This window comes from Tympanuchus pallidicinctus, unplaced genomic scaffold, assembly GCF_026119805.1.
Source record: "Tympanuchus pallidicinctus isolate F22 unplaced genomic scaffold, pur_lepc_1.0 scaffold20, whole genome shotgun sequence".
Taxonomy (NCBI): domain Eukaryota; kingdom Metazoa; phylum Chordata; class Aves; order Galliformes; family Phasianidae; genus Tympanuchus; species Tympanuchus pallidicinctus.
The window spans coordinates 13,740,023-13,750,153 of record NW_026294722.1 but is presented as its reverse complement, the minus strand read 5'-3'; the positions used below and the strand labels follow the sequence as shown (position 1 = coordinate 13,750,153).

Below are 10,131 nucleotides of genomic sequence, written 5' to 3'. Positions count from 1 at the left end.
GCACGTGGCCTCCCTGCTTATCAGCACACTGGGCTGGCAGTGCAGGAAAGGGTGGGTGCCCCTCAGGGTTGGCACTCTTGAAGCTCCTGGCCAGGCAGCCGGGCTGGGGTCAGAGCAGTCTCAGAGGAGGCTACTTCCATTTCGTGGGGAACCCTGTCCCGGCCCCGCACAGGGCCTCGCCCGCTGCCCGCATTACCGAGCTGTCGCCTGTCCTTGCCGTCACAGCATCCCCGGTCACCGCACCGTCGCCGTGCTCGTCCAGCGGAAGGGGGCTGTGCCGGCCCAGCTCTGCTCCCTGCCCTGATTTCCTTGTGGAAATCCCAGAGTCTCGTCGAGATCCAGCTCTGGTTTTGGGGGCAGCCATCTCTCGCTCTCTCCCGCTCCCTCTCTCTCTTTCCTCTTCCCTCCTTCTGCTCTCCTTCCTCCTCCTCTCCCTCCCTCATCTCTGCACTGTACTCTCCGGGGGCTCTGGGTACCGCTGCAGCATCACCAGCTACCTCCATCCAGGAGGCTGGGAGCGCGGGGCGGAAGGGGAGGGCTGCGGGGGACAAGCTGAATGAATGGGCATCGCCTCGGTGCTGCTGGAGCCTCCGCATAGGGGAGAGGCGGCCGGACCGCGCCGCGGACAGGGGGGAAGCGGCGGCCGGCCAGGAGCCGGGGCCGGGCCGGGCCGGGCCGAGCCGAGCCGGGCCCCCCGCCGGGCCCCCCGCCGCCGGAGCGCTGCGCGGAGCGAGCGCTGCCCCGCTGCGGGATCGCTCCGGCCCGGGCGCCGCGTCCCACCGCCGCGGATCGAGGTGAGCGGGCGGAGGGGGCGGCGGGGGCTGCGGCGGTGCCGGGCCGACGGGGCGGGCGGCGGGACCGGGGCCGGGCGGCGGAACGCGGTAGCGGGTCGGGGGCGCCGGGCCGGCCCGACGGGGCGGGTGCGGAGCACAGGGAGCGAGTGGAGCCGGGCGTGAGCCGGGCCGGACGGTGCGGGCGCGGGGCTGGGTGGTGCAGAGGCCGGGCCGGACGACGCCGGGCGGGTGGGTGTGCGAGGCGCCGAGCCGACGGTGCCGGTATGCAGCCGGATGGTGCTGAGCTGGTCTTGATGGTGCCGGGAACAGGCCAACAAGGAGTTAAGCGTCTGCGGAGCAAACGGGTTTCGTGTGTGTGTGTGTGTGTGTGATCCCGTACCCGCGGAGGCGTGGCCCTCGGCACCCCACGGGTGTCAGTGAAGGGCGAGCAAGGGGCCGCGGGAAGGCCGAGCTGTGCAGGCGCCGGGTGCGGCGTGCCGGGGCTCCGCGGCTGCACAGGGGTGTGCACGAGCCGCTGCAAAGCGTGGCCCTGTCACTGCGGCCCTGGGAGCCACACTGCACCTACGTGTGCGCGTGTGTGTGCGCGAGAGCCCCGGGCTGTGTTTGTGTGTGTGTGTGCATGCGTGTGGGAGCCACTGCGGAGCCACTGTGTGCGGTTGTGCTGGGGTGTGAGCTCCACAACAAGCCTGGATGTGTGCGAGACGCAGAGCTGAGCGTGTCCTCGTTTCCGCGCGCATGCAGACCGCATTGAGCCCGTGTGTGGGAGCAGCACCAGCCCAAGTGTTTGTGTGCATGTGAGCGCATGCTGGTTGCATGCGTGTGCACCACTCTATGGGCGTGCGCTGCATGCACACGTGTGTACTAGTCGTGCTGTGCATAGATTGGGGTGTGTGTGCTGTAAGGGTGTGTGTCGATGCGTGCTGGAGGCTGCAGGTGGGTGCAGGGGAGCACACAAGCATGACGGAGAGAGCAGGCAGGCATGGGGAGAGCAGGGGTGGTGAGAGCAGTCTGAGTGTCCGTGTGCCAGGGCTGCCTCCTGGGTTGGGGACGGAGGTGCCTGGGCTTTGGACTTGCCCAGCCCATGGCCCATTGTACCGCGTGGCTGCCGGAGGCCTGCATGCCTCCTGCGGATCGGAGAGGCCAAACTGAACCCTCCCTCCCCTGGCAGCCCCAGCTGTCCCCTGCGCTATTCCAGGGACGGGGGCAGAGCCTGGCGCACTGTGCCGTGCTGCTGGGCAGGCAGGCGAGCCTCACCCTCTGCTGCCTGTTAGATTTTGCCTGTGCTGGCTGAGGTGCTCCTGCTTGACACTGGATGAGGTGCGGAGGGGCTGCAGAGACAGGAATCCGTCCGTTAGTGAGCAGCCGGGCTGTCAGGGCTGTCCCCCTGCTCCAGCAGCACGCAGCTGGTAGACGGGCCTGAGCATCCCCCAGCACGGCATGTGCCCTGGTCTTTGGGAGGCAGACAAGGGTGCCCCCACACAGGCTGGTCCTTCCATCAACGGAGAGGTGCCACTGAACAAGCTCCCTCATGGGCCTTTGCCATGTCGCAGTTTTTGAATAACCACTCCAGGGCAGGGGCCGGGCAGGAGTGAGGTTGGAGCCCCGTTGCCATCATTTCAATCAGAGGTTGGCAGGAGCTATGGCTCAGTGACCCTCCCAGCCCCCTCTCTAACATTTGGCTGGGCCCTGTGAGCCCACAGTGGTGCGCAGGGCCTGGCAGCCTGCAGGGCCTCAGAGTGCCACCTCCAAAATGGACTCTCACAGGCTCATGAATCCTCCGACTGCTGTTCCTTGGATGAAGCATGAGGCAGAGGCAGCCCAGAGGCTTCCTGTGGGAGGCTATCGCCTGGCCTGGGGTGCCCTCCTGCTCCTGAGGCCACTCACAGCAGCAGGAGCACAGGGCTTCTTCAGCCCGGGGCTCTGCAGCTCTTGCATGCAAGCCTGGGTCTGATCTGTGCAGAGACTCAGCTCCCTCACTCACTCCTCTTTGTGTACATGACGTACCCGTACAGTTTGAAGCACAGCTCTGAGTGGTGAAGGAATAGAGCAATTCAAGGGAAATGTGCCATTCTGTAGCAGGAGACCTTCATGCCTTCTTACAAGCCTCACACCACTGGTGGCACTGGTCTGAATTTCATGCTCGTAGCATAAACATCTGGCAAGCCAGAAAAAAATAAAAATCAAATCATCAGTAGTAATTGGAGACCCATTTTGAAATTGATTTGATACCTGCATACCTCGCAGGCAAGCTTTGCTCATGTTAACCACTGTGCATCTTTGCATGAAAAATGAGGCTTTATTTTCAGTCTGGGTAATAGCAGCGCAGCATGGGTAGAAGTGAACACGCTGTGTCCCCTGTAATCTGTCCACAATCAGCCTTCACCCAAGCACTGAGCTGTTGCTGCAGTCATCAGAGATGAACAGTCCTGGATCCAGATGGCAGCCTGCTTGCCTCAGTACCACAACATCCGTTTGCCATCCACAGAGGAGGGGAGCGGGGCGTGGGGAAATGTCCCCAGGAGGACCATAGTGCCTGCAGCTGCCCCTGTCCCCACTTTTGGTGCCCATGACTGGAGCTAAAGCCATCAGCTGAGCAGCATCAACCACAGACGAGGCAGCACCTGTTTGCCAGAAGCTGTGCCGACTTCCAATTTGCTTTTGGACATGATTCAAGGTGCTGATTTTGAGCTCTGAGCTCGGTGTTGCTGTTCTCCTTAACATCTTCCAGCCCGGATCCTCACACCGGGGCTGAGGCTGCAGCTGGCAGGCTGGGTCAGGCTGAGCATCCATCTTTGAGGCACTGCATTTGGAGAGGGGATTCTCACCCACGCCTACTGAAGGCAGAAAGGTTGAGGTGTGCCATTGGCCATACCTGGAGGAAGCTGGGACAATCATAGGGTGTTCTTTTGATCAGGGAGTCAGTTTGATTTTTCTTAATTTGGGGGGTGTTTTAGGTTTATGCAGAAGAATGTGAAGATTCAGCTCCTCTGCTTAGGGGTGGGGTGGGGACACTGGGGAGGCCCTTGGCACAAGGAGCTATTGAAGGTGCTTCGTGCTGCTGGAAGCTGGTTATGTGACAGCAAGGCTGCAATTTGTACCAATCTTTTTTGTCTTGCACTTGATGGTGTGTCCCATTATCTGTGGCATAAAAATGGTTATTGCAGAATACATCCATATTTTACACCTTGTAACTAACTGCATTCCATGTCTTTTCTGGGGGCTTAGCTGGGTCCCCCTGTGGATTTCATCTCTGGATACAAGAGCTCTGCAAATGCCAGCAGTTTCCAGTGGACTCCTTGCGTGATTGCGCTTTATGTGCTCCAGAAAAAGGGAATCTCAAGCCCCTTCTTGCTCACAGAGGCACTGTGCAGGGGAAGTTCCCACAAGGCCAGACTGAGCTGCCAGCCCTATTTTTGCTCAGACTCTCATGGATGTCAGCCTTTCCTGGCCCTAATGGATGTTTGGTGGGTTTGGATCATGGGCTGTCAGGAAAATTACCTTTCTTGAGAGCTTTCCCTGAATGAGGCCTGGCTCGCTGCAGCTCTGTGCAAAGCTTTCCAGCAGCTTGAAGGATGTACATTACAACTTCTAGGGCTGCTACGGCAATCTTTGCAGTTCCAGAACTTTTATGCCTTTTGAGGACAGAGGGGATGTGTGATGCTCAGGCACAAACCAATGCTCTGCTGGCTGCAGGGCGGTTGAGGCATGTCCCCTGGGTCTGACTCTTGCACTCCCTGGGGAGCACGGACCCTTCCCTTGGGCAGCCCTCACTTTGAGGCACCCCATTCCCTTCAGGCCCATCAACTGCTCTTGCCTGAGGAGCAGGGGAACTCTCTGGGAGGGACCCAGGAGTGCTGGTGCCTGATGCTGACACTTGGAGGCGGGCAGAGATCTGCGGGCAGGGAAGGCAGCTAGCAGCCTGTGTGTGCATGAAACATGCAAGGAGTATTGAAGCTACTCAGCATTGAGTTAACCCTGCTCTCAGGAAGAGGAATATGAGACCTACGATGACTGCCGTGAGAGTTCCTATACATCAAGGATGTAATAACCAAATCCCTCAGCCACTTGTCGCAATGTGCCTGGCAGGACAGCGGCCAGCTGCACAATTTCCTTGCAAGATGACAAGTGCGTGGCAGAGCAGCGGCGCAGCCATTGCCTGCACTGCACGGCTGCCTGGCACGGGCAGGGTGCCTGGACCCTGCTGAGCTTCTTCCCCTCTTGTCAGCCTCTCAGACATGTCAGAGTGTTTACTTGATCCTTGTCATCTCAGGGCCTCGGTAGGGGAATGAGCAGTGGAGGTGAGTTACTGTCACTGGTAAAAACATGTGACGGATGCCCCTGGGATATTTCAGGGGAATTACTTGTGCCTGAGGTGCCTCAGCTGCTGCCTCCACTGCTGCGAGAAGCTCCTCTGCTGCTCAGGATGACAGGGAAGGGCTGACTGCCCCTATCATGCTTATCTAAGTCATCCGAAAGTCCTCAGCTGCAGACACAGGGAGCCTTGTGGTTTGCTTTTCAAGCCCCTTCTGGGTGCTAATGCTTTCCACTGTATTCTTACCTCCCTCTTTCGCTCAATCCAGCTGTCTCCTCCAGCATGTCCGGGGCCCATACAGCCCATGCCCCATTCCCATCACCACATATCTCACCCAGCCCCATCCCTCCTCTGGGGCTGCAAATGGGATGTGCCCAGCTGCCCCGGTGACGCATCCTTCTGTCCTGGTCTCCTGCCATCCTTCACCCTCGAGACAGGACTGTGTGGCCACCAGCTCTGCGATGGCTGTGCCTTCCCTGGGAGGCAGCCAGGACCAGCACCCCGCTGGGCAGGGGCCACATCCTGCTGCTCCATCAGCAGAGCAGCACCCCACGAGATATTTATAGGCTCTGTAATGTTATTCCCCTGCCAAACTATTACTGAAATAGGCTCAGTGTGTGTCATAGAAGAGAGGATTTTAATGGCACAGTTTCTTCACTGCAGGAATGAAGTTGATATTCCCTCACCGTTTCCCTCATCCGATTAATCCTTTCCACGCCGAGCGGCGGTGAGGGGACAGTTCCCTGAGTGGCTCTCATGTGGCTCAGCACCATCCCCTGCCACAGAGGCCTTGGTGAACTCAGGCAAGTCCTCAAGGCAGGCAGTGCAGGCACGTGTTGCTCAGCGCTGGTGCAGTGCCGCCGCACCGTGCTGCAGGCAGGTCCAGCTGCGGGGACGACAGTCCCTCCAGGATCCATGCAAGGCCCTGGGGAGCACCCAGGTTGGCTGGAAAGCCCCTCCTGCATCTGCTCTGCCATGGCACTGCCCTGGGTACTAAGGCTGACGGTGCACTTGAAAAGACAAGGTTCTTTCCCAGAGATTTTTATGTTCTGAGCAGTAAGGAAATCTTCCACATGATCAAAAAGGGTCAGTTTGGCATTTTCTGCATAAAACACTCTCCTTTTCTCTCAGCTAGACGCTGCTGCTGGTTTTGAAATAAGCATAAGTTGGGTGAATCATTTCGGCAGCGTTGCAAGGAAGTGTTTCAGCAGGCTAAAGCACAAAGGAGTTTTCAGCCATTAGGTTCATAAACATTTATGCTATTTCCTATCTAGTTCCTGTGTCCTGCAAGTAAAAGCCTCCAGTGTGGGAAAGCCATTTCCATGCTGGGTGTAAGTCTGAGTTGTGCTTCCTGGGCAGCATTCTGCATGTGTTGGTGACTCGAGGTGCACAGACAGACAGCCCTACCACGGCACAACAGTTTTCCCCCACAGCTGAGCAGAAGAGGGCCCCTTCCCTCCTCCTGCCGGGGGCCACTGGTGGGCTTTTATGGACTGGTCCCCGTCACAGTGATAGTGATGCTCACTGTAGGTCTGCGTGCCCTCCACAGTGAGGTGTGTGGGGGCCAGGCTGGGCAGGAATAGGACACCTGAACTCCTGATGGAATAGGACACCTGAACTCAGCCATCTGTGGGCTTGGCCAAGTGCTGGAGTTCATGTTCTGTTGTCCTCGTCCCAGAGGTCTGCCTGTTTGAGCCCTGAAGCAATGTGCTGAAGAGACAGCAGCAGAGCACTTGCTGTCCTCCAGCTCAGAATCAGAGGTGGCTGTGGCTGCCCGAAGGTTGTAGGCTTTGAGCCATAGGGAGCCACATCCCAGCAGGGGCTGTATGCAACATGGGAATGGGAGGCTTCCGGGCACCAGGGCTCACTAAGGCTTGGCCTTCGCTTGGGACACTTGGAGGAGCAGCTCTTATGTTGTCAGTGGACGTGCAGCCTCTTGAGATCTTGATCTCTCTTCTCCTCTGCTTGGAGCTACAAGATGGAGATGGAAACCTTGCCTTCTCATCACTCCCAGCCTCTGGCGCTGCCCTTAAGGCAGGGGCTGGTGGCCAGTGCCTGGTGGCCAGAGCTGCTGAGCACCGTGCCCCTCACCCCAGCCTCCCCACAGTGCTGCTGACAGCAGCCAGACCCTTGCAGAGGCGGATTGGAAACTAGGAACAATGCAATAAAGAAGCAGGCACTCCAATCCAGGGCAGCTGGCAAGGCATGATGCCTGCAGGAAGCAGAGAGCCAAGTGCAAGGGCAGGGAGCAGACAGCCATAGGCATCCCCTGGGAGAGGCACTTGGGCTCTGCAGGCCTCCCTCTGCCTCCTGGTGGAGGTTGTTGTAGATGGGGCATTGGTGGTGGCTGTGCTGCTCTAGAGGGTGCTTCTCCTCCCTGCCCTCTTCCTGCCTACCTCCTTTGGCCTCCACCTTTGCTTGGCAGCCCCCCCTTGGCAGGCTTCCTGCCCAATGACATCTCATCCTTTCCTCCCAGTTATTTTCTGGATGGTCATTCCTTGGTAGCTGCCTATCCTGAGATCAAGCGCTGAGCACTCTCCTCCTCCTCCTTGCTGTCTCCTAGGACAGACTATTCAGCTTGCTCTTCCTCCTCCTTTTCCACTTTATTAATGAGTTTCTTTGCTCTAAGAAGTTGTGACAGCTGCTGGGGGACCTGGGGGGACAGGCTGCATGGAGGACAGTGGTGGGGGAGCTGCCAATCCAGCTCCCAACAGCCCGGGCTCCAAGGTGCTGGATGCTGTGGATGCTGAGCCAGGCTGTGGGCAGACTGTTTTGATTAGCTCACCTGCAGCTGCAGGAGGTTGTTATCCTGCAATGGGCAGCTCACAGCTGCGCCACTGTGGTTTTGCACCATCCCTGTTGTGCACATAACTCCTCACCCTGCTTTAGGGCTTCTTCAGGCTCTTTCGGGCAGGGAACTTGCAGGATGCATTCCCAGCTCCATCCCCACTGCAAAGCCCTGTGTGGCCACTGAAGCTGCGACGCAAAGGCCCTGCCTTTCCTAGGGGTCATTCACTGCCCCTGGTAGCCTTCAGGCCCAATGGGCTCTGAGGGCCAGGCAGCCTGCAGCCCCTCAACCAGCAGCTGGTGCCCAGCTCAGTGGCAGCAGGACAGTCATGCAGCAGCTACATGTGGTTCAGAGATCTCTTAATGAAAAATGGATTTGCAACACACATTTTGTAGGCAATGCTTTAATTTCTCCATGTCTCAACATTCTCCAAAACCTGAGAAATGGGGACGGTTTCTACTCAGCATGGAGGGAGGTTCTCTTTCTCTTATATGCGTACACACAAACAGTGGCTCTTCTTTCTCTCCCTCCCCATCTTCCTCCTCCAAAAGACTTCAAGCATTTTATGAAAATGATTTTTTCTCACCCAAACTGTTGCCTTTCTTCATTATTCTCCCCAAGCAGCCCACTGCCTTTCCCCAGGTTCTGCTCCCCAAAGTGGGCAATCACAGCTGTTCCACATGTGTGATGTTAGCAACATCCCCACTGTGGACATTGCTGAGTCTGCAGCAGGGGAAGGTGCTGGGGAAGCTGCGCTGTGCTGCCAGGATCTGGGCTGCCCTCCAAGCTCACAGCACACCTCCCTCTGCTTTCACTGGGCTGATCTGCCCCCTTTCAGTGGTTCTAGATGTAATTATGGAGAACCCTCCTGCCATCATCCAGCCATGTTCGTCAGGTACCGTGGAGGACCTGCACAGTAGGAGCACATCTGAAGATGCCCACAGCCCTGTGACAGCTGGCTGTCCTCAGCAGCTGCCTCAGTGCCCACGGTGCCGCACCAGAGGCTGTGCCCTGCTGGGCTGTGTGTCCATCTGAGCATCCTGCGAGCAGGGCTGGGCTGGGGGCAGGCTGGAGGTGGGCTGGAGTTGAAAAACCTTTTGTTGTCTTCTACGAAGCGGACTGACTCACTGCTCTCCCGTGCTGTCATAAGCAGATGGATGATTTAATCACCTAGCAACCAAAATAACGTCAGGTGAGGAGTGCTTCCCCAGCTGCTCTCGGCCCACAGTCCCTCCATCAGGTTGGTGGCAGTGACCAGCAACCCCCAGCCCAAGCCCAGTTCTTGTCCTGCCCTGGAATGAGATTGGCAGGGAGCCCTTCCCTGCACGTCTCACCACAGCTCAGCAATGCAATGCACATACAGTGGGCAGCCCAGCAGAAGAGTCCCTGAAGACCAGCTCCTGGGAAAGTCACAGCTGTCAGCAGACACAGTGGGGCTGGGATTCCTCACCACGAGGGTAGGCTGCTGACCATCCGGAGCACCCAGAAGCTCTTCGTGTGGCTGGTGGCCAGGACCTCCAGAGCACAGTGAAGTTTCTGGGAGGTGACCCCAGAGGATTTGGATGGGATCACCTAACCTGCTGGGATGTCCTCCTCTGCTGCACTGCTTCAGAACCAGTCCTGAGTCCCTTTGGCTATGCCGTGTCCTGCGGCCTGGCGTTCTCAAAGGGCGGCAGTAACCCCAGGAGCTGGTGTTCTCCTTCAGCTTCAGTCAAGGACAGGGAGGTGTTTGCCTCCCCTGCTCGTGCTTGTGGCTTAGCCCTATGCTTCACTGAGATGTCACATTCCTCCTATGGTTCCAGCCAAACCTCAAGTGCTCTGGCTTGGGACATTGGCCTAGTTGGGGTTGCCAGTGACAAGACCTCTTGGAGCAGATCTGAGCTGACAGGGAGACAAGTGCTCCGTGGGGAGGGGACTGCCACAGCCTGGCCTGCTGGGACCAGGAGGCGAGCGTGTGGCTGCAGGCAGCACGTGCAGGGTGGTACAGTGTGGACACATCTGCCGGGCCACGAGCACTATCACACTGTTAAATTCACCCTGCAGGACTGCTCAGGATTCTTTCCCTGAATGCCCCATGTGACACTCAGATCTCTGCATCCTTGCAAGATTGCTCCTGGTCCTGTGTTAGCCAGTCCTGGGCTTTAGGGTTGTACGGGAGCAGGTTGCTGGTCGTGGAATTCTGTTCCAGTTCCATGCAGCTGTTTGCCTCCCTCCAAACCAGTCAACAACCGGGCCAG

At 58.1% G+C, this 10,131-nt stretch overlaps 1 protein-coding gene across 4 annotated transcripts in view; it reads left to right on the top strand.

Annotated features, from left to right (window-relative positions):
* Positions 1-716: 716 nt before the first annotated feature.
* Positions 717-10,131, top strand: part of DLGAP4 (DLG associated protein 4) — a 155,006-nt gene continuing 145,591 nt past the window's right edge. For 2 of the 4 annotated variants that reach the window (XM_052683688.1, XM_052683687.1), the window contains exon 1: positions 717-794. The gene's annotated coding sequence lies outside the window, so the exon portion shown is untranslated. The remainder of the gene's footprint in view (positions 795-10,131) is intronic. The other 2 variants (XM_052683689.1, XM_052683690.1) reach the window with 2 other exon arrangements.